A 27,912-nucleotide genomic window follows, 5' to 3' on the forward strand; every position below is an offset into this window, starting at 1 on the left:
TAGTATGGGGCATCGTGGTAATTATCGCAGTTGTTCGTTTTATATAGAGTGCTGTCGCCTTTCGACGGATATCATTGAGTTGCAGGCCCCCAGCTTGCACTGACTTAGACAGTGTGGTATAGGTTAACTTAAAAATATGACCGAGCCACACAAACCTGCTGGACAAACGCATGATCTTATGGGCTTGCATTTTGGGAAGAGGGAACACCTGAGCGACATAATAAGCTTTACAGAGTATGTAGGTATTCAAAATCCTGATCTTCTGGAGGATATTGGTCGATCGCCATGTGTTTTCCACTATAGCTCCCTGTATTCGATTGGCAGTAAGTTTCCAGTTTTTAGCTGCCATACGTAAGGGACACCTATCGATGATGATACCCAGAGCAACATGTTGTTCGACGATCTGCGCCCACGGTATAGCAAGAGATTCGAAGCCCCGTAAGCGTAGAACCTTACATTTACCCTCACTGAGTTTCGCCCCAGAAGCAGTGCTGTAAGTATCAATCTCAGCCCGCAATTGGGCCACTTCAGACTCATGACGTAGGATAACAGCAACATCATCGGCGTAAGCCCTCACAGTAAGATTGCTCCCTAAGACAGAAAGGCCACTTAATGTGAGACACAATCTCTTCAGAAATGGCTCGAGCGACAAAACAAAGAGCGACATCGACAACGGACTGCCTTGCGGTACACCGCGTCGTATGCTAACAGCTTGTGTCAGCTGACCGTTAACTGTGATCCTAGCAGTAATGCCGGTTATCATATTCCGAATGACTGCCACAGCTCGTTCTTCGAGTCCAATTCGTTGCAGGATGCGTTCTAAATAGTGATGACTAACGCGGTCAAAAGCTTTGCAAAAGTCAAGAAAAAGGAAAGCACATTTGATGTTGGTTACGGCCGCTACTGAAATAACGTCTCTGTACTCTGCAACCGGAGTCATAATGGATCTCCCTGGAAGGCAAGACTGATGTGAATGAATAACTTTTCCAAGGATGGGGGTCATTCTGCTATTAATCGCTCGGGCAATCGTTTTATAATCAAAGTTCAATAATGTGATTGGACGGAGATTATCAACTCGCTTGTGACCAGTTCTCTTCGGGACTAAAACAATTCTACCCACTTTCAAGTCGGCAGGAAGAGGACCACCACTCATGACTTCATTAACAATTTCAGTAAAAGTACCACCAAGGACATTCCAGAATTTGGTATAAAATTCCTTGGGCAAACCATCAGGACCAGGCGATTTAAAGGAAGGCGACTTGGAGATCAAGGCTAAAACTTCCTCGGGAGTGAAATCCGATAAAAAGTCGACATTGTCAGCAGGACTAATCGCCCGATCAAAAACATTGACCACTGCACTGACAGCAGGTTCATTGACAATCTCACTGGAATACAGTCGTTGGAAATGTTGGTGAATTTCACTAATAATGGCCGCTTGAGTAGAGAGTAATTCCCCATTATCTCTTTCCAAAACATCAATGAAAGCCCGGCGGCGGCGTGATAAATGCTTGAATAAATGGTACATAGATGTCATTTCGTCGGCTAAAACAGATTTAGGTTTGGATTTAACTTTCAGACCTTCCAATTGTTGACGCTTCAAGCTGACAAGTTTAGCCTTGACACGTTGAATTGATGGAAAGTTAGTGTTGGTCGCAGTGGATGAATCATACAATTGTCGCAACACAGTGTAGTAAAACTCAAAGGTCTTCTTGCAGGCGCGTGCTTTCTGAGCACTATAATAAATGAGACTTTTTCGAAGCTTTGGTTTGGCAACAGTGGTCCACCACATCGCTTTAGTCGGATAAAAAGTGATGGAACGCAAACAAGTTTCCCACACATGTCTGATAACGTCAAATAATTCAGCGTCCGCCAGATGCGATATGTTTAACATCCACGGGGAACGAAATAATTTGGTAGGCTGTCGATTTAAGTGAACTGTTGCCGCAACAGCGCAATGGTCGGTAAAACTAGCCGGGATTACGTCAACCGCTAGGAGTCGGTCACTGATACAGTCCGATAGATAAAGTCTATCCAGACGGCTGCATGAAGTAACGGTGAAAAAAGTGAATTTAACTAAAGTAGGATACTTCAGTTCCCAAGCATCTTTCAGCTTAATATTCTTAACGAGCTCGTGCAGTTCTTTACAGTAGTTAAAATTAGGGGACTGATCGTTTTTACGTAGAACACAGTTAAAGTCACCTCCTATTATCAGGTTTTGAGGACTTCCCCGCAACAGATACGGAACATCCTCCTTACAAAAACGTGACCGTTCGAATTTGTTGCTGTTGCCTGACGGGGCATATAAGTTAACAAGGGTGACATCAAAAATTTTACAGCCCACTCCTCGACCGGAATCTAAAAACTCGATCTCCCCAACTGGAATACCTTCCCGTATTAAAAGTGCGGTACCTGTACTTGCCTCAGGAGCAACGTTTGATATGGTTTTAAAACCAGAGATGAAGAGATTCAAAACAGTAACTTCCTGTAACAACACAATATCAGCGTCAGATTCGTATAGAAACTGCTGTAGGGCCGCAATTTTGAGATCAGATCGAATCTTATTTATGTTCAGGGAGACGAATTTGTACGCTTGTGCCATTAGTACAGTGAGGTACGGAAAGGGTCACTAAACAACACTGGTCGCATTACAAGGGCATAGAAACTTCGGAATGGTCTGCATTGTCGGGAGGATCACGAACAGTCACTTGGGTATCGTTGGGTTTGTTTTTCTTCCGTACTGCGTTGACGTTCGGTTGAACTTTGGTCCTGCTACGTGCTCTGCTAGGGAACACATCGGCAGACGGAGGCGTGGGAGGGTCCTGAGTGACTTCGCAGTCCATAACGTGATGTGACGCCTCAGCCATCTGATCTGCAGAAAGAACTGACTCAGAAGGTGGACAAGTTTGTTTGTTGTCACTAGCACGAACTTCGTGTTTGTTTGTAGACGGACTTTGACTTCCTTCAGTTTGTACACAAATACTGCCTTCCTCGTTATGCTTATCGGGAGCACGCGCTTGTTGTGATTCGTCCTGTGGTGACGTCGCGACTTCAGGCGGCGGGCTCGGCTGTTGTGATGCCAAAGCTGCCTGTACGTCACTCGGAATGACGTCAATAGCCGCAACGTCGACAGCTGCGTGCGACGGTTCAGAAAAACGTGAGTTAGTAACCGTAACCGGCATCTCTTTCGGGACGTCATGTTCTAAGTCCTGGAGATCTTCGTCCGGACTATCATCATCACACGTTCGTCGACGTTTGTGGTTCAGCAGCTGCACGTCAGATTTGGAAGCAGGCGGATCGGTAACCGGTTTTGAAGGAAAGGGTGGAAAGTCGGCAACAGGCAAACCAGGCTCCGGGGGCAATATTTCACTATCACTAGGGCGTTCGATGTCCGTGATTGGGGCCTCCCTAACAAGATCGGCCAATGTCAATTTTCTACGCTGTTCCAAAGTACTTTTGAGAACAAAGACACGTTTAGGGCAGTTCGTACGCAAGTGGCCAGTTTCGTTACAAATAAAGCATGTGCCTGGTTGCCCACTGTACGTGACATGCACTTTATACCCACAAACAATAAGATGGGAGGGGATATCTTGCTTGACGTGCATTTCGACTGACCGGACGCCACTAAAACACTGTAACCGATGTTGGCTAGACCAACGTTCGTTACGGATTTGCTTGACCTCCCCATACTTCGTCAAAATCTCACGTAAATAACAGTTTTCAACTTCCGGCGGCAGGTTGTACACACGGACATTTTTATATTCTACATCAGCATTGGATATGAGAACAGTACTCACCGAGGCGTCACGATGACGGAACTCAGCTCTGCTACCATGTTTTAACAGAATCCTCTCCAGTAACACAGGGTTTAACAACTTGACGAAGAAACAGTAGAGATCTGTGTCGTAATAGGCAGTATGAACCTGGTCAGACGTAATACCAATGACATCCACTATGAAATCGTGAACTTCCATGGAACTCGGTTGAACATGACGTGTAGACTTGTCAAATTCGAAACACAGAGTACATTTCCTTGGGAACAACCTGGACGACATATCCACTTATTAAACGGTCGAGACCGCTAACACACAACGACACAAAACACTAAAAGCGAAGTGAAGTGACGGAAACACAAGACAGCAAATCCAGCAAACAACGTAAACAACGAAAGTAGTCACAGCTTGCACACGCTATTGCGGAGCGAAGGCACAACACGTGCGACCTGCACGGCGTCGCAAGCGGAACTGCCAACTGAGCTACGCCCCCAAGCACAACCAAGCTGCGCTGTTCTCCGTTCTTTGCTACTCTTATGTGCACGGACACGATGGTTGGTTGGTTTGCAGGGGTGAAGGGACCAGAGTACAAAGGCGCGGACACGTTCACATACGCAAGAGTTCCAAGTAGTTTCGATGCTCTGGTATTACGACTGCAAATTCCGTCCGTCTTTAACGTCTTAAATTGAAGGGACAGTCACAAGTTGCTCCGTTTTCACTCCATGTCGACAATCACACAGCACCTGAGGTAACAAGCACATCTGAAGACCCATTGTGCACTCGACTGTTCATGCCAACTCACTGCCTCGCACTTTACTACTGTGTACCACTCTTGTCGTCCAACTGCAAAAGACTGGGCCACAACAACTTTCCGCGTCTCCATTGCACTGCGCAAACTACGAAACGCTCCCCAAACATGGCACTCACCCACGCAGACGACTTTTCCGACTTTACACGACGCTCACGCAACGCTCACGCTAGTGACAGCCTTATTTAGAGCTTGACGTCGCACACAAGCGAATGAGCACATTTCGCCTACGACTTAGGCCGCCCTCCTAGTGTGGCTGTTCGGTGTCTGCAGGCAGCGAGGGGCTGCAAGCTTCCTGTGTTCGCGCCTATGTCACCTCTGCTTGCTTGTCAGAGACAGAGTATCGCAAAACATACAACTCACTCCATGAATTGATTGCTACGGCATCTGTCATCAGCAGTCACAACTAGCAACACCAGTAGCAGCCGACTGCACGTCAAGAATTGGAATGTGCAGTGGGATTTTTGTGAATTCGGCGCAAGGCTGATCTTTGCGACATAGGTTTGAGAATCTTATGGGAACACTTGTACTGTTTCTAAATTAAGTGTAGTGGTGGGAGGAGGGTGCTTCGTGCGCATTACAGCACGCTTGCCAATTGTGGCTGCTAATCGTTGGCTCGTATCTGCCTTGACACATTTTCTGGCTGTGAATTATTCCACTTGCATGGCAGTGTGCGCATGTTGGTGTGTTAAAAATTCTGGAGGCGCTGGGTATCGATCCCAGTACCTCTCGCATGCTAAGCGAGCGCTCTACCATCTGAGCTACGCCCCCTGCTGACGAACTGCGCTACATACAGCCATATCAATGACACAGACCCTTGCACTCCCATTATTCCGCTGACAAACACTACTCTCAATGTGTCCGTGAGGGTGTCTTTCAGGTTTCCTGCATTCTGTATCGAATCGTAGTTGGCCAAAATCAAAGTGGCACGCACGACGTCGAAAATAGCGTTCGGCCAACGCTCTGGGGTAGACGAACGTGTTGTCCACTCTCTAGACTTCATTGAGGTTAGGCCGTTATACCTAAGGCAGATTTGCACTCGATGACACCTCGACAACAGCCGGTCCTCACATTTACGTCTTGCTCTCCTTACGTCAGTATACGAGTCTGTGACGCTGGCTTTGCAACATCTTGCGTGCCTTTAGGCTCGCCGCGACCAACACTTACCACAAAACATGGAGGCGCCGGGGCTTGAACCCGGGACCTTTCACATGCAAAGCGAACGCTCTACCAACTGAGCTACGCCCCCAAGCACAACCAAGCTGCGCTGTTCTCCGTTCTTTGCTACTCTTATGTGCACGGACACGATGGTTGGTTGGTTTGCAGGGGTGAAGGGACCAGAGTACAAAGGCGCGGACACGTTCACATACGCAAGAGTTCCAAGTAGTTTCGATGCTCTGGTATTACGACTGCAAATTCCGTCCGTCTTTAACGTCTTAAATTGAAGGGACAGTCACAAGTTGCTCCGTTTTCACTCCATGTCGACAATCACACAGCACCTGAGGTAACAAGCACATCTGAAGACCCATTGTGCACTCGACTGTTCATGCCAACTCACTGCCTCGCACTTTACTACTGTGTACCACTCTTGTCGTCCAACTGCAAAAGACTGGGCCACAACAACTTTCCGCGTCTCCATTGCACTGCGCAAACTACGAAACGCTCCCCAAACATGGCACTCACCCACGCAGACGACTTTTCCGACTTTACACGACGCTCACGCAACGCTCACGCTAGTGACAGCCTTATTTAGAGCTTGACGTCGCACACAAGCGAATGAGCACATTTCGCCTACGACTTAGGCCGCCCTCCTAGTGTGGCTGTTCGGTGTCTGCAGGCAGCGAGGGGCTGCAAGCTTCCTGTGTTCGCGCCTATGTCACCTCTGCTTGCTTGTCAGAGACAGAGTATCGCAAAACATACAACTCACTCCATGAATTGATTGCTACGGCATCTGTCATCAGCAGTCACAACTAGCAACACCAGTAGCAGCCGACTGCACGTCAAGAATTGGAATGTGCAGTGGGATTTTTGTGAATTCGGCGCAAGGCTGATCTTTGCGACATAGGTTTGAGAATCTTATGGGAACACTTGTACTGTTTCTAAATTAAGTGTAGTGGTGGGAGGAGGGTGCTTCGTGCGCATTACAGCACGCTTGCCAATTGTGGCTGCTAATCGTTGGCTCGTATCTGCCTTGACACATTTTCTGGCTGTGAATTATTCCACTTGCATGGCAGTGTGCGCATGTTGGTGTGTTAAAAATTCTGGAGGCGCTGGGTATCGATCCCAGTACCTCTCGCATGCTAAGCGAGCGCTCTACCATCTGAGCTACGCCCCCTGCTGACGAACTGCGCTACATACAGCCATATCAATGACACAGACCCTTGCACTCCCATTATTCCGCTGACAAACACTACTCTCAATGTGTCCGTGAGGGTGTCTTTCAGGTTTCCTGCATTCTGTATCGAATCGTAGTTGGCCAAAATCAAAGTGGCACGCACGACGTCGAAAATAGCGTTCGGCCAACGCTCTGGGGTAGACGAACGTGTTGTCCACTCTCTAGACTTCATTGAGGTTAGGCCGTTATACCTAAGGCAGATTTGCACTCGATGACACCTCGACAACAGCCGGTCCTCACATTTACGTCTTGCTCTCCTTACGTCAGTATACGAGTCTGTGACGCTGGCTTTGCAACATCTTGCGTGCCTTTAGGCTCGCCGCGACCAACACTTACCACGCACTGACCACAAAACATGGAGGCGCCGGGGCTTGAACCCGGGACCTTTCACATGCAAAGCGAACGCTCTACCAACTGAGCTACGCCCCCAAGCACAACCAAGCTGCGCTGTTCTCCGTTCTTTGCTACTCTTATGTGCACGGACACGATGGTTGGTTGGTTTGCAGGGGTGAAGGGACCAGAGTACAAAGGCGCGGACACGTTCACATACGCAAGAGTTCCAAGTAGTTTCGATGCTCTGGTATTACGACTGCAAATTCCGTCCGTTTTTAACGTCTTAAATTGAAGGGACAGTCACAAGTTGCTCCGTTTTCACTCCATGTCGACAATCACACAGCACCTGAGGTAACAAGCACATCTGAAGACCCATTGTGCACTCGACTGTTCATGCCAACTCACTGCCTCGCACTTTACTACTGTGTACCACTCTTGTCGTCCAACTGCAAAAGACTGGGCCACAACAACTTTCCGCGTCTCCATTGCACTGCGCAAACTACGAAACGCTCCCCAAACATGGCACTCACCCACGCAGACGACTTTTCCGACTTTACACGACGCTCACGCAACGCTCACGCTAGTGACAGCCTTATTTAGAGCTTGACGTCGCACACAAGCGAATGAGCACATTTCGCCTACGACTTAGGCCGCCCTCCTACTGTGGCTGTTCGGTGTCTGCAGGCAGCGAGGGGCTGCAAGCTTCCTGTGTTCGCGCCTATGTCACCTCTGCTTGCTTGTCAGAGACAGAGTATCGCAAAACATACAACTCACTCCATGAATTGATTGCTACGGCATCTGTCATCAGCAGTCACAACTAGCAACACCAGTAGCAGCCGACTGCACGTCAAGAATTGGAATGTGCAGTGGGATTTTTGTGAATTCGGCGCAAGGCTGATCTTTGCGACATAGGTTTGAGAATCTTATGGGAACACTTGTACTGTTTCTAAATTAAGTGTAGTGGTGGGAGGAGGGTGCTTCGTGCGCATTACAGCACGCTTGCCAATTGTGGCTGCTAATCGTTGGCTCGTATCTGCCTTGACACATTTTCTGGCTGTGAATTATTCCACTTGCATGGCAGTGTGCGCATGTTGGTGTGTTAAAAATTCTGGAGGCGCTGGGTATCGATCCCAGTACCTCTCGCATGCTAAGCGAGCGCTCTACCATCTGAGCTACGCCCCCTGCTGACGAACTGCGCTACATACAGCCATATCAATGACACAGACCCTTGCACTCCCATTATTCCGCTGACAAACACTACTCTCAATGTGTCCGTGAGGGTGTCTTTCAGGTTTCCTGCATTCTGTATCGAATCGTAGTTGGCCAAAATCAAAGTGGCACGCACGACGTCGAAAATAGCGTTCGGCCAACGCTCTGGGGTAGACGAACGTGTTGTCCACTCTCTAGACTTCATTGAGGTTAGGCCGTTATACCTAAGGCAGATTTGCACTCGATGACACCTCGACAACAGCCGGTCCTCACATTTACGTCTTGCTCTCCTTACGTCAGTATACGAGTCTGTGACGCTGGCTTTGCAACATCTTGCGTGCCTTTAGGCTCGCCGCGACCAACACTTACCACAAAACATGGAGGCGCCGGGGCTTGAACCCGGGACCTTTCACATGCAAAGCGAACGCTCTACCAACTGAGCTACGCCCCCAAGCACAACCAAGCTGCGCTGTTCTCCGTTCTTTGCTACTCTTATGTGCACGGACACGATGGTTGGTTGGTTTGCAGGGGTGAAGGGACCAGAGTACAAAGGCGCGGACACGTTCACATACGCAAGAGTTCCAAGTAGTTTCGATGCTCTGGTATTACGACTGCAAATTCCGTCCGTCTTTAACGTCTTAAATTGAAGGGACAGTCACAAGTTGCTCCGTTTTCACTCCATGTCGACAATCACACAGCACCTGAGGTAACAAGCACATCTGAAGACCCATTGTGCACTCGACTGTTCATGCCAACTCACTGCCTCGCACTTTACTACTGTGTACCACTCTTGTCGTCCAACTGCAAAAGACTGGGCCACAACAACTTTCCGCGTCTCCATTGCACTGCGCAAACTACGAAACGCTCCCCAAACATGGCACTCACCCACGCAGACGACTTTTCCGACTTTACACGACGCTCACGCAACGCTCACGCTAGTGACAGCCTTATTTAGAGCTTGACGTCGCACACAAGCGAATGAGCACATTTCGCCTACGACTTAGGCCGCCCTCCTAGTGTGGCTGTTCGGTGTCTGCAGGCAGCGAGGGGCTGCAAGCTTCCTGTGTTCGCGCCTATGTCACCTCTGCTTGCTTGTCAGAGACAGAGTATCGCAAAACATACAACTCACTCCATGAATTGATTGCTACGGCATCTGTCATCAGCAGTCACAACTAGCAACACCAGTAGCAGCCGACTGCACGTCAAGAATTGGAATGTGCAGTGGGATTTTTGTGAATTCGGCGCAAGGCTGATCTTTGCGACATAGGTTTGAGAATCTTATGGGAACACTTGTACTGTTTCTAAATTAAGTGTAGTGGTGGGAGGAGGGTGCTTCGTGCGCATTACAGCACGCTTGCCAATTGTGGCTGCTAATCGTTGGCTCGTATCTGCCTTGACACATTTTCTGGCTGTGAATTATTCCACTTGCATGGCAGTGTGCGCATGTTGGTGTGTTAAAAATTCTGGAGGCGCTGGGTATCGATCCCAGTACCTCTCGCATGCTAAGCGAGCGCTCTACCATCTGAGCTACGCCCCCTGCTGACGAACTGCGCTACATACAGCCATATCAATGACACAGACCCTTGCACTCCCATTATTCCGCTGACAAACACTACTCTCAATGTGTCCGTGAGGGTGTCTTTCAGGTTTCCTGCATTCTGTATCGAATCGTAGTTGGCCAAAATCAAAGTGGCACGCACGACGTCGAAAATAGCGTTCGGCCAACGCTCTGGGGTAGACGAACGTGTTGTCCACTCTCTAGACTTCATTGAGGTTAGGCCGTTATACCTAAGGCAGATTTGCACTCGATGACACCTCGACAACAGCCGGTCCTCACATTTACGTCTTGCTCTCCTTACGTCAGTATACGAGTCTGTGACGCTGGCTTTGCAACATCTTGCGTGCCTTTAGGCTCGCCGCGACCAACACTTACCACGCACTGACCACAAAACATGGAGGCGCCGGGGCTTGAACCCGGGACCTTTCACATGCAAAGCGAACGCTCTACCAACTGAGCTACGCCCCCAAGCACAACCAAGCTGCGCTGTTCTCCGTTCTTTGCTACTCTTATGTGCACGGACACGATGGTTGGTTGGTTTGCAGGGGTGAAGGGACCAGAGTACAAAGGCGCGGACACGTTCACATACGCAAGAGTTCCAAGTAGTTTCGATGCTCTGGTATTACGACTGCAAATTCCGTCCGTTTTTAACGTCTTAAATTGAAGGGACAGTCACAAGTTGCTCCGTTTTCACTCCATGTCGACAATCACACAGCACCTGAGGTAACAAGCACATCTGAAGACCCATTGTGCACTCGACTGTTCATGCCAACTCACTGCCTCGCACTTTACTACTGTGTACCACTCTTGTCGTCCAACTGCAAAAGACTGGGCCACAACAACTTTCCGCGTCTCCATTGCACTGCGCAAACTACGAAACGCTCCCCAAACATGGCACTCACCCACGCAGACGACTTTTCCGACTTTACACGACGCTCACGCAACGCTCACGCTAGTGACAGCCTTATTTAGAGCTTGACGTCGCACACAAGCGAATGAGCACATTTCGCCTACGACTTAGGCCGCCCTCCTACTGTGGCTGTTCGGTGTCTGCAGGCAGCGAGGGGCTGCAAGCTTCCTGTGTTCGCGCCTATGTCACCTCTGCTTGCTTGTCAGAGACAGAGTATCGCAAAACATACAACTCACTCCATGAATTGATTGCTACGGCATCTGTCATCAGCAGTCACAACTAGCAACACCAGTAGCAGCCGACTGCACGTCAAGAATTGGAATGTGCAGTGGGATTTTTGTGAATTCGGCGCAAGGCTGATCTTTGCGACATAGGTTTGAGAATCTTATGGGAACACTTGTACTGTTTCTAAATTAAGTGTAGTGGTGGGAGGAGGGTGCTTCGTGCGCATTACAGCACGCTTGCCAATTGTGGCTGCTAATCGTTGGCTCGTATCTGCCTTGACACATTTTCTGGCTGTGAATTATTCCACTTGCATGGCAGTGTGCGCATGTTGGTGTGTTAAAAATTCTGGAGGCGCTGGGTATCGATCCCAGTACCTCTCGCATGCTAAGCGAGCGCTCTACCATCTGAGCTACGCCCCCTGCTGACGAACTGCGCTACATACAGCCATATCAATGACACAGACCCTTGCACTCCCATTATTCCGCTGACAAACACTACTCTCAATGTGTCCGTGAGGGTGTCTTTCAGGTTTCCTGCATTCTGTATCGAATCGTAGTTGGCCAAAATCAAAGTGGCACGCACGACGTCGAAAATAGCGTTCGGCCAACGCTCTGGGGTAGACGAACGTGTTGTCCACTCTCTAGACTTCATTGAGGTTAGGCCGTTATACCTAAGGCAGATTTGCACTCGATGACACCTCGACAACAGCCGGTCCTCACATTTACGTCTTGCTCTCCTTACGTCAGTATACGAGTCTGTGACGCTGGCTTTGCAACATCTTGCGTGCCTTTAGGCTCGCCGCGACCAACACTTACCACGCACTGACCACAAAACATGGAGGCGCCGGGGCTTGAACCCGGGACCTTTCACATGCAAAGCGAACGCTCTACCAACTGAGCTACGCCCCCAAGCACAACCAAGCTGCGCTGTTCTCCGTTCTTTGCTACTCTTATGTGCACGGACACGATGGTTGGTTGGTTTGCAGGGGTGAAGGGACCAGAGTACAAAGGCGCGGACACGTTCACATACGCAAGAGTTCCAAGTAGTTTCGATGCTCTGGTATTACGACTGCAAATTCCGTCCGTTTTTAACGTCTTAAATTGAAGGGACAGTCACAAGTTGCTCCGTTTTCACTCCATGTCGACAATCACACAGCACCTGAGGTAACAAGCACATCTGAAGACCCATTGTGCACTCGACTGTTCATGCCAACTCACTGCCTCGCACTTTACTACTGTGTACCACTCTTGTCGTCCAACTGCAAAAGACTGGGCCACAACAACTTTCCGCGTCTCCATTGCACTGCGCAAACTACGAAACGCTCCCCAAACATGGCACTCACCCACGCAGACGACTTTTCCGACTTTACACGACGCTCACGCAACGCTCACGCTAGTGACAGCCTTATTTAGAGCTTGACGTCGCACACAAGCGAATGAGCACATTTCGCCTACGACTTAGGCCGCCCTCCTACTGTGGCTGTTCGGTGTCTGCAGGCAGCGAGGGGCTGCAAGCTTCCTGTGTTCGCGCCTATGTCACCTCTGCTTGCTTGTCAGAGACAGAGTATCGCAAAACATACAACTCACTCCATGAATTGATTGCTACGGCATCTGTCATCAGCAGTCACAACTAGCAACACCAGTAGCAGCCGACTGCACGTCAAGAATTGGAATGTGCAGTGGGATTTTTGTGAATTCGGCGCAAGGCTGATCTTTGCGACATAGGTTTGAGAATCTTATGGGAACACTTGTACTGTTTCTAAATTAAGTGTAGTGGTGGGAGGAGGGTGCTTCGTGCGCATTACAGCACGCTTGCCAATTGTGGCTGCTAATCGTTGGCTCGTATCTGCCTTGACACATTTTCTGGCTGTGAATTATTCCACTTGCATGGCAGTGTGCGCATGTTGGTGTGTTAAAAATTCTGGAGGCGCTGGGTATCGATCCCAGTACCTCTCGCATGCTAAGCGAGCGCTCTACCATCTGAGCTACGCCCCCTGCTGACGAACTGCGCTACATACAGCCATATCAATGACACAGACCCTTGCACTCCCATTATTCCGCTGACAAACACTACTCTCAATGTGTCCGTGAGGGTGTCTTTCAGGTTTCCTGCATTCTGTATCGAATCGTAGTTGGCCAAAATCAAAGTGGCACGCACGACGTCGAAAATAGCGTTCGGCCAACGCTCTGGGGTAGACGAACGTGTTGTCCACTCTCTAGACTTCATTGAGGTTAGGCCGTTATACCTAAGGCAGATTTGCACTCGATGACACCTCGACAACAGCCGGTCCTCACATTTACGTCTTGCTCTCCTTACGTCAGTATACGAGTCTGTGACGCTGGCTTTGCAACATCTTGCGTGCCTTTAGGCTCGCCGCGACCAACACTTACCACAAAACATGGAGGCGCCGGGGCTTGAACCCGGGACCTTTCACATGCAAAGCGAACGCTCTACCAACTGAGCTACGCCCCCAAGCACAACCAAGCTGCGCTGTTCTCCGTTCTTTGCTACTCTTATGTGCACGGACACGATGGTTGGTTGGTTTGCAGGGGTGAAGGGACCAGAGTACAAAGGCGCGGACACGTTCACATACGCAAGAGTTCCAAGTAGTTTCGATGCTCTGGTATTACGACTGCAAATTCCGTCCGTCTTTAACGTCTTAAATTGAAGGGACAGTCACAAGTTGCTCCGTTTTCACTCCATGTCGACAATCACACAGCACCTGAGGTAACAAGCACATCTGAAGACCCATTGTGCACTCGACTGTTCATGCCAACTCACTGCCTCGCACTTTACTACTGTGTACCACTCTTGTCGTCCAACTGCAAAAGACTGGGCCACAACAACTTTCCGCGTCTCCATTGCACTGCGCAAACTACGAAACGCTCCCCAAACATGGCACTCACCCACGCAGACGACTTTTCCGACTTTACACGACGCTCACGCAACGCTCACGCTAGTGACAGCCTTATTTAGAGCTTGACGTCGCACACAAGCGAATGAGCACATTTCGCCTACGACTTAGGCCGCCCTCCTAGTGTGGCTGTTCGGTGTCTGCAGGCAGCGAGGGGCTGCAAGCTTCCTGTGTTCGCGCCTATGTCACCTCTGCTTGCTTGTCAGAGACAGAGTATCGCAAAACATACAACTCACTCCATGAATTGATTGCTACGGCATCTGTCATCAGCAGTCACAACTAGCAACACCAGTAGCAGCCGACTGCACGTCAAGAATTGGAATGTGCAGTGGGATTTTTGTGAATTCGGCGCAAGGCTGATCTTTGCGACATAGGTTTGAGAATCTTATGGGAACACTTGTACTGTTTCTAAATTAAGTGTAGTGGTGGGAGGAGGGTGCTTCGTGCGCATTACAGCACGCTTGCCAATTGTGGCTGCTAATCGTTGGCTCGTATCTGCCTTGACACATTTTCTGGCTGTGAATTATTCCACTTGCATGGCAGTGTGCGCATGTTGGTGTGTTAAAAATTCTGGAGGCGCTGGGTATCGATCCCAGTACCTCTCGCATGCTAAGCGAGCGCTCTACCATCTGAGCTACGCCCCCTGCTGACGAACTGCGCTACATACAGCCATATCAATGACACAGACCCTTGCACTCCCATTATTCCGCTGACAAACACTACTCTCAATGTGTCCGTGAGGGTGTCTTTCAGGTTTCCTGCATTCTGTATCGAATCGTAGTTGGCCAAAATCAAAGTGGCACGCACGACGTCGAAAATAGCGTTCGGCCAACGCTCTGGGGTAGACGAACGTGTTGTCCACTCTCTAGACTTCATTGAGGTTAGGCCGTTATACCTAAGGCAGATTTGCACTCGATGACACCTCGACAACAGCCGGTCCTCACATTTACGTCTTGCTCTCCTTACGTCAGTATACGAGTCTGTGACGCTGGCTTTGCAACATCTTGCGTGCCTTTAGGCTCGCCGCGACCAACACTTACCACAAAACATGGAGGCGCCGGGGCTTGAACCCGGGACCTTTCACATGCAAAGCGAACGCTCTACCAACTGAGCTACGCCCCCAAGCACAACCAAGCTGCGCTGTTCTCCGTTCTTTGCTACTCTTATGTGCACGGACACGATGGTTGGTTGGTTTGCAGGGGTGAAGGGACCAGAGTACAAAGGCGCGGACACGTTCACATACGCAAGAGTTCCAAGTAGTTTCGATGCTCTGGTATTACGACTGCAAATTCCGTCCGTTTTTAACGTCTTAAATTGAAGGGACAGTCACAAGTTGCTCCGTTTTCACTCCATGTCGACAATCACACAGCACCTGAGGTAACAAGCACATCTGAAGACCCATTGTGCACTCGACTGTTCATGCCAACTCACTGCCTCGCACTTTACTACTGTGTACCACTCTTGTCGTCCAACTGCAAAAGACTGGGCCACAACAACTTTCCGCGTCTCCATTGCACTGCGCAAACTACGAAACGCTCCCCAAACATGGCACTCACCCACGCAGACGACTTTTCCGACTTTACACGACGCTCACGCAACGCTCACGCTAGTGACAGCCTTATTTAGAGCTTGACGTCGCACACAAGCGAATGAGCACATTTCGCCTACGACTTAGGCCGCCCTCCTACTGTGGCTGTTCGGTGTCTGCAGGCAGCGAGGGGCTGCAAGCTTCCTGTGTTCGCGCCTATGTCACCTCTGCTTGCTTGTCAGAGACAGAGTATCGCAAAACATACAACTCACTCCATGAATTGATTGCTACGGCATCTGTCATCAGCAGTCACAACTAGCAACACCAGTAGCAGCCGACTGCACGTCAAGAATTGGAATGTGCAGTGGGATTTTTGTGAATTCGGCGCAAGGCTGATCTTTGCGACATAGGTTTGAGAATCTTATGGGAACACTTGTACTGTTTCTAAATTAAGTGTAGTGGTGGGAGGAGGGTGCTTCGTGCGCATTACAGCACGCTTGCCAATTGTGGCTGCTAATCGTTGGCTCGTATCTGCCTTGACACATTTTCTGGCTGTGAATTATTCCACTTGCATGGCAGTGTGCGCATGTTGGTGTGTTAAAAATTCTGGAGGCGCTGGGTATCGATCCCAGTACCTCTCGCATGCTAAGCGAGCGCTCTACCATCTGAGCTACGCCCCCTGCTGACGAACTGCGCTACATACAGCCATATCAATGACACAGACCCTTGCACTCCCATTATTCCGCTGACAAACACTACTCTCAATGTGTCCGTGAGGGTGTCTTTCAGGTTTCCTGCATTCTGTATCGAATCGTAGTTGGCCAAAATCAAAGTGGCACGCACGACGTCGAAAATAGCGTTCGGCCAACGCTCTGGGGTAGACGAACGTGTTGTCCACTCTCTAGACTTCATTGAGGTTAGGCCGTTATACCTAAGGCAGATTTGCACTCGATGACACCTCGACAACAGCCGGTCCTCACATTTACGTCTTGCTCTCCTTACGTCAGTATACGAGTCTGTGACGCTGGCTTTGCAACATCTTGCGTGCCTTTAGGCTCGCCGCGACCAACACTTACCACAAAACATGGAGGCGCCGGGGCTTGAACCCGGGACCTTTCACATGCAAAGCGAACGCTCTACCAACTGAGCTACGCCCCCAAGCACAACCAAGCTGCGCTGTTCTCCGTTCTTTGCTACTCTTATGTGCACGGACACGATGGTTGGTTGGTTTGCAGGGGTGAAGGGACCAGAGTACAAAGGCGCGGACACGTTCACATACGCAAGAGTTCCAAGTAGTTTCGATGCTCTGGTATTACGACTGCAAATTCCGTCCGTCTTTAACGTCTTAAATTGAAGGGACAGTCACAAGTTGCTCCGTTTTCACTCCATGTCGACAATCACACAGCACCTGAGGTAACAAGCACATCTGAAGACCCATTGTGCACTCGACTGTTCATGCCAACTCACTGCCTCGCACTTTACTACTGTGTACCACTCTTGTCGTCCAACTGCAAAAGACTGGGCCACAACAACTTTCCGCGTCTCCATTGCACTGCGCAAACTACGAAACGCTCCCCAAACATGGCACTCACCCACGCAGACGACTTTTCCGACTTTACACGACGCTCACGCAACGCTCACGCTAGTGACAGCCTTATTTAGAGCTTGACGTCGCACACAAGCGAATGAGCACATTTCGCCTACGACTTAGGCCGCCCTCCTAGTGTGGCTGTTCGGTGTCTGCAGGCAGCGAGGGGCTGCAAGCTTCCTGTGTTCGCGCCTATGTCACCTCTGCTTGCTTGTCAGAGACAGAGTATCGCAAAACATACAACTCACTCCATGAATTGATTGCTACGGCATCTGTCATCAGCAGTCACAACTAGCAACACCAGTAGCAGCCGACTGCACGTAAAGAATTGGAATGTGCAGTGGGATTTTTGTGAATTCGGCGCAAGGCTGATCTTTGCGACATAGGTTTGAGAATCTTATGGGTACACTTGTACTGTTTCTAAATTAAGTGTAGTGGTGGGAGGAGGGTGCTTCGTGCGCATTACAGCACGCTTGCCAATTGTGGCTGCTAATCGTTGGCTCGTATCTGCCTTGACACATTTTCTGGCTGTGAATTATTCCACTTGCATGGCAGTGTGCGCATGTTGGTGTGTTAAAAATTCTGGAGGCGCTGGGTATCGATCCCAGTACCTCTCGCATGCTAAGCGAGCGCTCTACCATCTGAGCTACGCCCCCTGCTGACGAACTGCGCTACATACAGCCATATCAATGACACAGACCCTTGCACTCCCATTATTCCGCTGACAAACACTACTCTCAATGTGTCCGTGAGGGTGTCTTTCAGGTTTCCTGCATTCTGTATCGAATCGTAGTTGGCCAAAATCAAAGTGGCACGCACGACGTCGAAAATAGCGTTCGGCCAACGCTCTGGGGTAGACGAACGTGTTGTCCACTCTCTAGACTTCATTGAGGTTAGGCCGTTATACCTAAGGCAGATTTGCACTCGATGACACCTCGACAACAGCCGGTCCTCACATTTACGTCTTGCTCTCCTTACGTCAGTATACGAGTCTGTGACGCTGGCTTTGCAACATCTTGCGTGCCTTTAGGCTCGCCGCGACCAACACTTACCACAAAACATGGAGGCGCCGGGGCTTGAACCCGGGACCTTTCACATGCAAAGCGAACGCTCTACCAACTGAGCTACGCCCCCAAGCACAAGCAAGCTGCGCTGATCTCCGTTCTTTGCGACTCTTATGTGCACGGACGCGATGGTTGGTTGGTTTGCAGGGGTGAAGGGACCAGAGTACAAAGGCGCGGACACGTTCACATACGCAAGAGTTCCAAGTAGTTTCGATGCTCTGGTATTACGACTGCAAATTCCGTCCGTTTTTAACGTCTTAAATTGAAGGGACAGTCACAAGTTGCTCCGTTTTCACTCCATGTCGACAATCACACAGCACCTGAGGTAACAAGCACATCTGAAGACCCATTGTGCACTCGACTGTTCATGCCAACTCACTGCCTCGCACTTTACTACTGTGTACCACTCTTGTCGTCCAACTGCAAAAGACTGGGCCACAACAACTTTCCGCGTCTCCATTGCACTGCGCAAACTACGAAACGCTCCCCAAACATGGCACTCACCCACGCAGACGACTTTTCCGACTTTACACGACGCTCACGCTAGTGACAGCCTTATTTAGAGCTTGACGTCGCACACAAGCGAATGAGCACATTTCGCCTACGACTTACGCCGCCCTCCTAGTGTGGCTGTTCGGTGTCTGCAGGCAGCGAGGGGCTGCAAGCTTCCTGTGTTCGCGCCTATGTCACCTCTGCTTGCTTGTCAGAGACAGAGTATCGCAAAACATACAACTCACTCCATGAATTGATTGCTACGGCATCTGTCATCAGCAGTCACAACTAGCAACACCAGTAGCAGCCGACTGCACGTCAAGAATTGGAATGTGCAGTGGGATTTTTGTGAATTCGGCGCAAGGCTGATCTTTGCGACATAGGTTTGAGAATCTTATGGGAACACTTGTACTGTTTCTAAATTAAGTGTAGTGGTGGGAGGAGGGTGCTTCGTGCGCATTACAGCACGCTTGCCAATTGTGGCTGCTAATCGTTGGCTCGTATCTGCCTTGACACATTTTCTGGCTGTGAATTATTCCACTTGCATGGCAGTGTGCGCATGTTGGTGTGTTAAAAATTCTGGAGGCGCTGGGTATCGATCCCAGTACCTCTCGCATGCTAAGCGAGCGCTCTACCATCTGAGCTACGCCCCCTGCTGACGAACTGCGCTACATACAGCCATATCAATGACACAGACCCTTGCACTCCCATTATTCCGCTGACAAACACTACTCTCAATGTGTCCGTGAGGGTGTCTTTCAGGTTTCCTGCATTCTGTATCGAATCGTAGTTGGCCAAAATCAAAGTGGCACGCACGACGTCGAAAATAGCGTTCGGCCAACGCTCTGAGGTAGACGAACGTGTTGTCCACTCTCTAGACTTCATTGAGGTTAGGCCGTTATACCTAAGGCAGATTTGCACTCGATGACACCTCGACAACAGCCGGTCCTCACATTTACGTCTTGTTCTCCTTACGTCAGTATACGAGTCTGTGACGCTGGCTTTGCAACATCTTGCGTGCCTTTAGGCTCACCGCGACCAACACTTACCACGCACTGACCACAAAACATGGAGGCGCCGGGGCTTGAACCCGGGACCTTTCACACGCAAAGCGAACGCTCTACCAACTGAGCTACGCCCCCAAGCACAAGCAAGCTGCGCTGATCTCCGTTCTTTGCGACTCTTATGTGCACGGACGCGATGGTTGGTTGGTTTGCAGGGGTGAAGGGACCAGAGTACAAAGGCGCGGACACGTTCACATACGCAAGAGTTCCAAGTAGTTTCGATGCTCTGGTATTACGACTGCAAATTCCGTCCGTTTTTAACGTCTTAAATTGAAGGGACAGTCACAAGTTGCTCCGTTTTCACTCCATGTCGACAATCACACAGCACCTGAGGTAACAAGCACATCTGAAGACCCATTGTGCACTCGACTGTTCATGCCAACTCACTGCCTCGCACTTTACTACTGTGTACCACTCTTGTCGTCCAACTGCAAAAGACTGGGCCACAACAACTTTCCGCGTCTCCATTGCACTGCGCAAACTACGAAACGCTCCCCAAACATGGCACTCACCCACGCAGACGACTTTTCCGACTTTACACGACGCTCACGCTAGTGACAGCCTTATTTAGAGCTTGACGTCGCACACAAGCGAATGAGCACATTTCGCCTACGACTTAGGCCGCCCTCCTAGTGTGGCTGTTCGGTGTCTGCAGGCAGCGAGGGGCTGCAAGCTTCCTGTGTTCGCGCCTATGTCACCTCTGCTTGCTTGTCAGAGACAGAGTATCGCAAAACATACAACTCACTCCATGAATTGATTGCTACGGCATCTGTCATCAGCAGTCACAACTAGCAACACCAGTAGCAGCCGACTGCACGTAAAGAATTGGAATGTGCAGTGGGATTTTTGTGAATTCGGCGCAAGGCTGATCTTTGCGACATAGGTTTGAGAATCTTATGGGAACACTTGTACTGTTTCTAAATTAAGTGTAGTGGTGGGAGGAGGGTGCTTCGTGCGCATTACAGCACGCTTGCCAATTGTGGCTGCTAATCGTTGGCTCGTATCTGCCTTGACACATTTTCTGGCTGTGAATTATTCCACTTGCATGGCAGTGTGCGCATGTTGGTGTGTTAAAATTTCTGGAGGCGCTGGGTATCGATCCCAATACCTCTCGCATGCTAAGCGAGCGCTCTACCATCTGAGCTACGCCCCCTGCTGACGAACTGCGCTACATACAGCCATATCAATGACACAGACCCTTGCACTCCCATTATTCCGCTGACAAACACTACTCTCAATGTGTCCGTGAGGGTGTCTTTCAGGTTTCCTGCATTCTGTATCGAATCGTAGTTGGCCAAAATCAAAGTGGCACGCACGACGTCGAAAATAGCGTTCGGCCAACGCTCTGGGGTAGACGAACGTGTTGTCCACTCTCTAGACTTCATTGAGGTTAGGCCGTTATACCTAAGGCAGATTTGCACTCGATGACACCTCGACAACAGCCGGTCCTCACATTTACGTCTTGCTCTCCTTACGTCAGTATACGAGTCTGTGACGCTGGCTTTGCAACATCTTGCGTGCCTTTAGGCTCGCCGCGACCAACACTTACCACAAAACATGGAGGCGCCGGGGCTTGAACCCGGGACCTTTCACATGCAAAGCGAACGCTCTACCAACTGAGCTACGCCCCCAAGCACAACCAAGCTGCGCTGTTCTCCGTTCTTTGCTACTCTTATGTGCACGGACACGATGGTTGGTTGGTTTGCAGGGGTGAAGGGACCAGAGTACAAAGGCGCGGACACGTTCACATACGCAAGAGTTCCAAGTAGTTTCGATGCTCTGGTATTACGACTGCAAATTCCGTCCGTCTTTAACGTCTTAAATTGAAGGGACAGTCACAAGTTGCTCCGTTTTCACTCCATGTCGACAATCACACAGCACCTGAGGTAACAAGCACATCTGAAGACCCATTGTGCACTCGACTGTTCATGCCAACTCACTGCCTCGCACTTTACTACTGTGTACCACTCTTGTCGTCCAACTGCAAAAGACTGGGCCACAACAACTTTCCGCGTCTCCATTGCACTGCGCAAACTACGAAACGCTCCCCAAACATGGCACTCACCCACGCAGACGACTTTTCCGACTTTACACGACGCTCACGCAACGCTCACGCTAGTGACAGCCTTATTTAGAGCTTGACGTCGCACACAAGCGAATGAGCACATTTCGCCTACGACTTAGGCCGCCCTCCTAGTGTGGCTGTTCGGTGTCTGCAGGCAGCGAGGGGCTGCAAGCTTCCTGTGTTCGCGCCTATGTCACCTCTGCTTGCTTGTCAGAGACAGAGTATCGCAAAACATACAACTCACTCCATGAATTGATTGCTACGGCATCTGTCATCAGCAGTCACAACTAGCAACACCAGTAGCAGCCGACTGCACGTCAAGAATTGGAATGTGCAGTGGGATTTTTGTGAATTCGGCGCAAGGCTGATCTTTGCGGCATAGGTTTGAGAATCTTATGGGAACACTTGTACTGTTTCTAAATTAAGTGTAGTGGTGGGAGGAGGGTGCTTCGTGCGCATTACAGCACGCTTGCCAATTGTGGCTGCTAATCGTTGGCTCGTATCTGCCTTGACACATTTTCTGGCTGTGAATTATTCCACTTGCATGGCAGTGTGCGCATGTTGGTGTGTTAAAAATTCTGGAGGCGCTGGGTATCGATCCCAGTACCTCTCGCATGCTAAGCGAGCGCTCTACCATCTGAGCTACGCCCCCTGCTGACGAACTGCGCTACATACAGCCATATCAATGACACAGACCCTTGCACTCCCATTATTCCGCTGACAAACACTACTCTCAATGTGTCCGTGAGGGTGTCTTTCAGGTTTCCTGCATTCTGTATCGAATCGTAGTTGGCCAAAATCAAAGTGGCACGCACGACGTCGAAAATAGCGTTCGGCCAACGCTCTGAGGTAGACGAACGTGTTGTCCACTCTCTAGACTTCATTGAGGTTAGGCCGTTATACCTAAGGCAGATTTGCACTCGATGACACCTCGACAACAGCCGGTCCTCACATTTACGTCTTGTTCTCCTTACGTCAGTATACGAGTCTGTGACGCTGGCTTTGCAACATCTTGCGTGCCTTTAGGCTCACCGCGACCAACACTTACCACGCACTGACCACAAAACATGGAGGCGCCGGGGCTTGAACCCGGGACCTTTCACACGCAAAGCGAACGCTCTACCAACTGAGCTACGCCCCCAAGCACAAGCAAGCTGCGCTGATCTCCGTTCTTTGCGACTCTTATGTGCACGGACGCGATGGTTGGTTGGTTTGCAGGGGTGAAGGGACCAGAGTACAAAGGCGCGGACACGTTCACATACGCAAGAGTTCCAAGTAGTTTCGATGCTCTGGTATTACGACTGCAAATTCCGTCCGTTTTTAACGTCTTAAATTGAAGGGACAGTCACAAGTTGCTCCGTTTTCACTCCATGTCGACAATCACACAGCACCTGAGGTAACAAGCACATCTGAAGACCCATTGTGCACTCGACTGTTCATGCCAACTCACTGCCTCGCACTTTACTACTGTGTACCACTCTTGTCGTCCAACTGCAAAAGACTGGGCCACAACAACTTTCCGCGTCTCCATTGCACTGCGCAAACTACGAAACGCTCCCCAAACATGGCACTCACCCACGCAGACGACTTTTCCGACTTTACACGACGCTCACGCTAGTGACAGCCTTATTTAGAGCTTGACGTCGCACACAAGCGAATGAGCACATTTCGCCTACGACTTAGGCCGCCCTCCTAGTGTGGCTGTTCGGTGTCTGCAGGCAGCGAGGGGCTGCAAGCTTCCTGTGTTCGCGCCTATGTCACCTCTGCTTGCTTGTCAGAGACAGAGTATCGCAAAACATACAACTCACTCCATGAATTGATTGCTACGGCATCTGTCATCAGCAGTCACAACTAGCAACACCAGTAGCAGCCGACTGCACGTCAAGAATTGGAATGTGCAGTGGGATTTTTGTGAATTCGGCGCAAGGCTGATCTTTGCGGCATAGGTTTGAGAATCTTATGGGAACACTTGTACTGTTTCTAAATTAAGTGTAGTGGTGGGAGGAGGGTGCTTCGTGCGCATTACAGCACGCTTGCCAATTGTGGCTGCTAATCGTTGGCTCGTATCTGCCTTGACACATTTTCTGGCTGTGAATTATTCCACTTGCATGGCAGTGTGCGCATGTTGGTGTGTTAAAAATTCTGGAGGCGCTGGGTATCGATCCCAGTACCTCTCGCATGCTAAGCGAGCGCTCTACCATCTGAGCTACGCCCCCTGCTGACGAACTGCGCTACATACAGCCATATCAATGACACAGACCCTTGCACTCCCATTATTCCGCTGACAAACACTACTCTCAATGTGTCCGTGAGGGTGTCTTTCAGGTTTCCTGCATTCTGTATCGAATCGTAGTTGGCCAAAATCAAAGTGGCACGCACGACGTCGAAAATAGCGTTCGGCCAACGCTCTGAGGTAGACGAACGTGTTGTCCACTCTCTAGACTTCATTGAGGTTAGGCCGTTATACCTAAGGCAGATTTGCACTCGATGACACCTCGACAACAGCCGGTCCTCACATTTACGTCTTGTTCTCCTTACGTCAGTATACGAGTCTGTGACGCTGGCTTTGCAACATCTTGCGTGCCTTTAGGCTCACCGCGACCAACACTTACCACGCACTGACCACAAAACATGGAGGCGCCGGGGCTTGAACCCGGGACCTTTCACACGCAAAGCGAACGCTCTACCAACTGAGCTACGCCCCCAAGCACAAGCAAGCTGCGCTGATCTCCGTTCTTTGCGACTCTTATGTGCACGGACGCGATGGTTGGTTGGTTTGCAGGGGTGAAGGGACCAGAGTACAAAGGCGCGGACACGTTCACATACGCAAGAGTTCCAAGTAGTTTCGATGCTCTGGTATTACGACTGCAAATTCCGTCCGTTTTTAACGTCTTAAATTGAAGGGACAGTCACAAGTTGCTCCGTTTTCACTCCATGTCGACAATCACACAGCACCTGAGGTAACAAGCACATCTGAAGACCCATTGTGCACTCGACTGTTCATGCCAACTCACTGCCTCGCACTTTACTACTGTGTACCACTCTTGTCGTCCAACTGCAAAAGACTGGGCCACAACAACTTTCCGCGTCTCCATTGCACTGCGCAAACTACGAAACGCTCCCCAAACATGGCACTCACCCACGCAGACGACTTTTCCGACTTTACACGACGCTCACGCTAGTGACAGCCTTATTTAGAGCTTGACGTCGCACACAAGCGAATGAGCACATTTCGCCTACGACTTAGGCCGCCCTCCTAGTGTGGCTGTTCGGTGTCTGCAGGCAGCGAGGGGCTGCAAGCTTCCTGTGTTCGCGCCTATGTCACCTCTGCTTGCTTGTCAGAGACAGAGTATCGCAAAACATACAACTCACTCCATGAATTGATTGCTACGGCATCTGTCATCAGCAGTCACAACTAGCAACACCAGTAGCAGCCGACTGCACGTAAAGAATTGGAATGTGCAGTGGGATTTTTGTGAATTCGGCGCAAGGCTGATCTTTGCGACATAGGTTTGAGAATCTTATGGGAACACTTGTACTGTTTCTAAATTAAGTGTAGTGGTGGGAGGAGGGTGCTTCGTGCGCATTACAGCACGCTTGCCAATTGTGGCTGCTAATCGTTGGCTCGTATCTGCCTTGACACATTTTCTGGCTGTGAATTATTCCACTTGCATGGCAGTGTGCGCATGTTGGTGTGTTAAAATTTCTGGAGGCGCTGGGTATCGATCCCAATACCTCTCGCATGCTAAGCGAGCGCTCTACCATCTGAGCTACGCCCCCTGCTGACGAACTGCGCTACATACAGCCATATCAATGACACAGACCCTTGCACTCCCATTATTCCGCTGACAAACACTACTCTCAATGTGTCCGTGAGGGTGTCTTTCAGGTTTCCTGCATTCTGTATCGAATCGTAGTTGGCCAAAATCAAAGTGGCACGCACGACGTCGAAAATAGCGTTCGGCCAACGCTCTGGGGTAGACGAACGTGTTGTCCACTCTCTAGACTTCATTGAGGTTAGGCCGTTATACCTAAGGCAGATTTGCACTCGATGACACCTCGACAACAGCCGGTCCTCACATTTACGTCTTGCTCTCCTTACGTCAGTATACGAGTCTGTGACGCTGGCTTTGCAACATCTTGCGTGCCTTTAGGCTCGCCGCGACCAACACTTACCACAAAACATGGAGGCGCCGGGGCTTGAACCCGGGACCTTTCACATGCAAAGCGAACGCTCTACCAACTGAGCTACGCCCCCAAGCACAACCAAGCTGCGCTGTTCTCCGTTCTTTGCTACTCTTATGTGCACGGACACGATGGTTGGTTGGTTTGCAGGGGTGAAGGGACCAGAGTACAAAGGCGCGGACACGTTCACATACGCAAGAGTTCCAAGTAGTTTCGATGCTCTGGTATTACGACTGCAAATTCCGTCCGTCTTTAACGTCTTAAATTGAAGGGACAGTCACAAGTTGCTCCGTTTTCACTCCATGTCGACAATCACACAGCACCTGAGGTAACAAGCACATCTGAAGACCCATTGTGCACTCGACTGTTCATGCCAACTCACTGCCTCGCACTTTACTACTGTGTACCACTCTTGTCGTCCAACTGCAAAAGACTGGGCCACAACAACTTTCCGCGTCTCCATTGCACTGCGCAAACTACGAAACGCTCCCCAAACATGGCACTCACCCACGCAGACGACTTTTCCGACTTTACACGACGCTCACGCAACGCTCACGCTAGTGACAGCCTTATTTAGAGCTTGACGTCGCACACAAGCGAATGAGCACATTTCGCCTACGACTTAGGCCGCCCTCCTAGTGTGGCTGTTCGGTGTCTGCAGGCAGCGAGGGGCTGCAAGCTTCCTGTGTTCGCGCCTATGTCACCTCTGCTTGCTTGTCAGAGACAGAGTATCGCAAAACATACAACTCACTCCATGAATTGATTGCTACGGCATCTGTCATCAGCAGTCACAACTAGCAACACCAGTAGCAGCCGACTGCACGTCAAGAATTGGAATGTGCAGTGGGATTTTTGTGAATTCGGCGCAAGGCTGATCTTTGCGACATAGGTTTGAGAATCTTATGGGAACACTTGTACTGTTTCTAAATTAAGTGTAGTGGTGGGAGGAGGGTGCTTCGTGCGCATTACAGCACGCTTGCCAATTGTGGCTGCTAATCGTTGGCTCGTATCTGCCTTGACACATTTTCTGGCTGTGAATTATTCCACTTGCATGGCAGTGTGCGCATGTTGGTGTGTTAAAAATTCTGGAGGCGCTGGGTATCGATCCCAGTACCTCTCGCATGCTAAGCGAGCGCTCTAACATCTGAGCTACGCCCCCTGCTGACGAACTGCGCTACATACAGCCATATCAATGACACAGACCCTTGCACTCCCATTATTCCGCTGACAAACACTACTCTCAGTGTGTCCGTGAGGGTGTCTTTCAGGTTTCCTGCATTCTGTATCGAATCGTAGTTGGCCAAAATCAAAGTGGCACGCACGACGTCGAAAATAGCGTTCGGCCAACGCTCTGGGGTAGACGAACGTGTTGTCCACTCTCTAGACTTCATTGAGGTTAGGCCGTTATACCTAAGGCAGATTTGCACTCGATGACACCTCGACAACAGCCGGTCCTCACATTTACGTCTTGCTCTCCTTACGTCAGTATACGAGTCTGTGACGCTGGCTTTGCAACATCTTGCGTGCCTTTAGGCTCGCCGCGACCAACACTTACCACAAAACATGGAGGCGCCGGGGCTTGAACCCGGGACCTTTCACATGCAAAGCGAACGCTCTACCAACTGAGCTACGCCCCCAAGCACAACCAAGCTGCGCTGTTCTCCGTTCTTTGCTACTCTTATGTGCACGGACACGATGGTTGGTTGGTTTGCAGGGGTGAAGGGACCAGAGTACAAAGGCGCGGACACGTTCACATACGCAAGAGTTCCAAGTAGTTTCGATGCTCTGGTATTACGACTGCAAA

General features: G+C 50.1%; 30 non-coding genes across 30 annotated transcripts; all 30 read right to left on the reverse strand.

Moving 5' to 3' along the window:
* Positions 1-5,276: 5,276 nt before the first annotated feature.
* Trnaa-agc lies at positions 5,277-5,349 on the reverse strand. Its single transcript has one exon. It is a non-coding gene; the product is annotated as a tRNA-Ala (tRNA).
* A 405-nt stretch (positions 5,350-5,754) lies between these two features.
* On the reverse strand, positions 5,755-5,827 carry Trnaa-ugc. The gene has a single exon. It is a non-coding gene; the product is annotated as a tRNA-Ala (tRNA).
* A 1,013-nt stretch (positions 5,828-6,840) lies between these two features.
* Trnaa-agc lies at positions 6,841-6,913 on the reverse strand. Its single transcript has one exon. It is a non-coding gene; the product is annotated as a tRNA-Ala (tRNA).
* A 416-nt stretch (positions 6,914-7,329) lies between these two features.
* Positions 7,330-7,402, reverse strand: Trnaa-ugc. The gene has a single exon. It is a non-coding gene; the product is annotated as a tRNA-Ala (tRNA).
* A 1,013-nt stretch (positions 7,403-8,415) lies between these two features.
* Positions 8,416-8,488, reverse strand: Trnaa-agc. Its single transcript has one exon. It is a non-coding gene; the product is annotated as a tRNA-Ala (tRNA).
* A 405-nt stretch (positions 8,489-8,893) lies between these two features.
* On the reverse strand, positions 8,894-8,966 carry Trnaa-ugc. Its single transcript has one exon. It is a non-coding gene; the product is annotated as a tRNA-Ala (tRNA).
* Positions 8,967-9,979: 1,013 nt separating this feature from the next.
* Positions 9,980-10,052, reverse strand: Trnaa-agc. Its single transcript has one exon. It is a non-coding gene; the product is annotated as a tRNA-Ala (tRNA).
* Positions 10,053-10,468: 416 nt separating this feature from the next.
* Trnaa-ugc lies at positions 10,469-10,541 on the reverse strand. The gene has a single exon. It is a non-coding gene; the product is annotated as a tRNA-Ala (tRNA).
* Positions 10,542-11,554: 1,013 nt separating this feature from the next.
* Positions 11,555-11,627, reverse strand: Trnaa-agc. The gene has a single exon. It is a non-coding gene; the product is annotated as a tRNA-Ala (tRNA).
* Positions 11,628-12,043: 416 nt separating this feature from the next.
* Positions 12,044-12,116, reverse strand: Trnaa-ugc. Its single transcript has one exon. It is a non-coding gene; the product is annotated as a tRNA-Ala (tRNA).
* A 1,013-nt stretch (positions 12,117-13,129) lies between these two features.
* Positions 13,130-13,202, reverse strand: Trnaa-agc. The gene has a single exon. It is a non-coding gene; the product is annotated as a tRNA-Ala (tRNA).
* Positions 13,203-13,607: 405 nt separating this feature from the next.
* On the reverse strand, positions 13,608-13,680 carry Trnaa-ugc. Its single transcript has one exon. It is a non-coding gene; the product is annotated as a tRNA-Ala (tRNA).
* Positions 13,681-14,693: 1,013 nt separating this feature from the next.
* Positions 14,694-14,766, reverse strand: Trnaa-agc. The gene has a single exon. It is a non-coding gene; the product is annotated as a tRNA-Ala (tRNA).
* Positions 14,767-15,171: 405 nt separating this feature from the next.
* Trnaa-ugc lies at positions 15,172-15,244 on the reverse strand. Its single transcript has one exon. It is a non-coding gene; the product is annotated as a tRNA-Ala (tRNA).
* Positions 15,245-16,257: 1,013 nt separating this feature from the next.
* Trnaa-agc lies at positions 16,258-16,330 on the reverse strand. The gene has a single exon. It is a non-coding gene; the product is annotated as a tRNA-Ala (tRNA).
* Positions 16,331-16,735: 405 nt separating this feature from the next.
* Trnaa-ugc lies at positions 16,736-16,808 on the reverse strand. Its single transcript has one exon. It is a non-coding gene; the product is annotated as a tRNA-Ala (tRNA).
* Positions 16,809-17,821: 1,013 nt separating this feature from the next.
* Positions 17,822-17,894, reverse strand: Trnaa-agc. The gene has a single exon. It is a non-coding gene; the product is annotated as a tRNA-Ala (tRNA).
* Positions 17,895-18,299: 405 nt separating this feature from the next.
* On the reverse strand, positions 18,300-18,372 carry Trnaa-ugc. Its single transcript has one exon. It is a non-coding gene; the product is annotated as a tRNA-Ala (tRNA).
* Positions 18,373-19,374: 1,002 nt separating this feature from the next.
* Positions 19,375-19,447, reverse strand: Trnaa-agc. The gene has a single exon. It is a non-coding gene; the product is annotated as a tRNA-Ala (tRNA).
* A 416-nt stretch (positions 19,448-19,863) lies between these two features.
* Trnaa-ugc lies at positions 19,864-19,936 on the reverse strand. Its single transcript has one exon. It is a non-coding gene; the product is annotated as a tRNA-Ala (tRNA).
* A 1,002-nt stretch (positions 19,937-20,938) lies between these two features.
* Positions 20,939-21,011, reverse strand: Trnaa-agc. Its single transcript has one exon. It is a non-coding gene; the product is annotated as a tRNA-Ala (tRNA).
* Positions 21,012-21,416: 405 nt separating this feature from the next.
* Trnaa-ugc lies at positions 21,417-21,489 on the reverse strand. The gene has a single exon. It is a non-coding gene; the product is annotated as a tRNA-Ala (tRNA).
* A 1,013-nt stretch (positions 21,490-22,502) lies between these two features.
* Positions 22,503-22,575, reverse strand: Trnaa-agc. The gene has a single exon. It is a non-coding gene; the product is annotated as a tRNA-Ala (tRNA).
* A 416-nt stretch (positions 22,576-22,991) lies between these two features.
* Trnaa-ugc lies at positions 22,992-23,064 on the reverse strand. Its single transcript has one exon. It is a non-coding gene; the product is annotated as a tRNA-Ala (tRNA).
* A 1,002-nt stretch (positions 23,065-24,066) lies between these two features.
* On the reverse strand, positions 24,067-24,139 carry Trnaa-agc. The gene has a single exon. It is a non-coding gene; the product is annotated as a tRNA-Ala (tRNA).
* Positions 24,140-24,555: 416 nt separating this feature from the next.
* Trnaa-ugc lies at positions 24,556-24,628 on the reverse strand. Its single transcript has one exon. It is a non-coding gene; the product is annotated as a tRNA-Ala (tRNA).
* A 1,002-nt stretch (positions 24,629-25,630) lies between these two features.
* On the reverse strand, positions 25,631-25,703 carry Trnaa-agc. Its single transcript has one exon. It is a non-coding gene; the product is annotated as a tRNA-Ala (tRNA).
* A 405-nt stretch (positions 25,704-26,108) lies between these two features.
* On the reverse strand, positions 26,109-26,181 carry Trnaa-ugc. Its single transcript has one exon. It is a non-coding gene; the product is annotated as a tRNA-Ala (tRNA).
* Positions 26,182-27,194: 1,013 nt separating this feature from the next.
* Positions 27,195-27,267, reverse strand: Trnaa-agc. The gene has a single exon. It is a non-coding gene; the product is annotated as a tRNA-Ala (tRNA).
* A 405-nt stretch (positions 27,268-27,672) lies between these two features.
* On the reverse strand, positions 27,673-27,745 carry Trnaa-ugc. Its single transcript has one exon. It is a non-coding gene; the product is annotated as a tRNA-Ala (tRNA).
* Between the last annotated feature and the right edge of the window lie 167 nt (positions 27,746-27,912).

The sequence above is a fragment of the Schistocerca americana genome, unplaced genomic scaffold (assembly GCF_021461395.2).
Source record: "Schistocerca americana isolate TAMUIC-IGC-003095 unplaced genomic scaffold, iqSchAmer2.1 HiC_scaffold_305, whole genome shotgun sequence".
Taxonomy (NCBI): domain Eukaryota; kingdom Metazoa; phylum Arthropoda; class Insecta; order Orthoptera; family Acrididae; genus Schistocerca; species Schistocerca americana.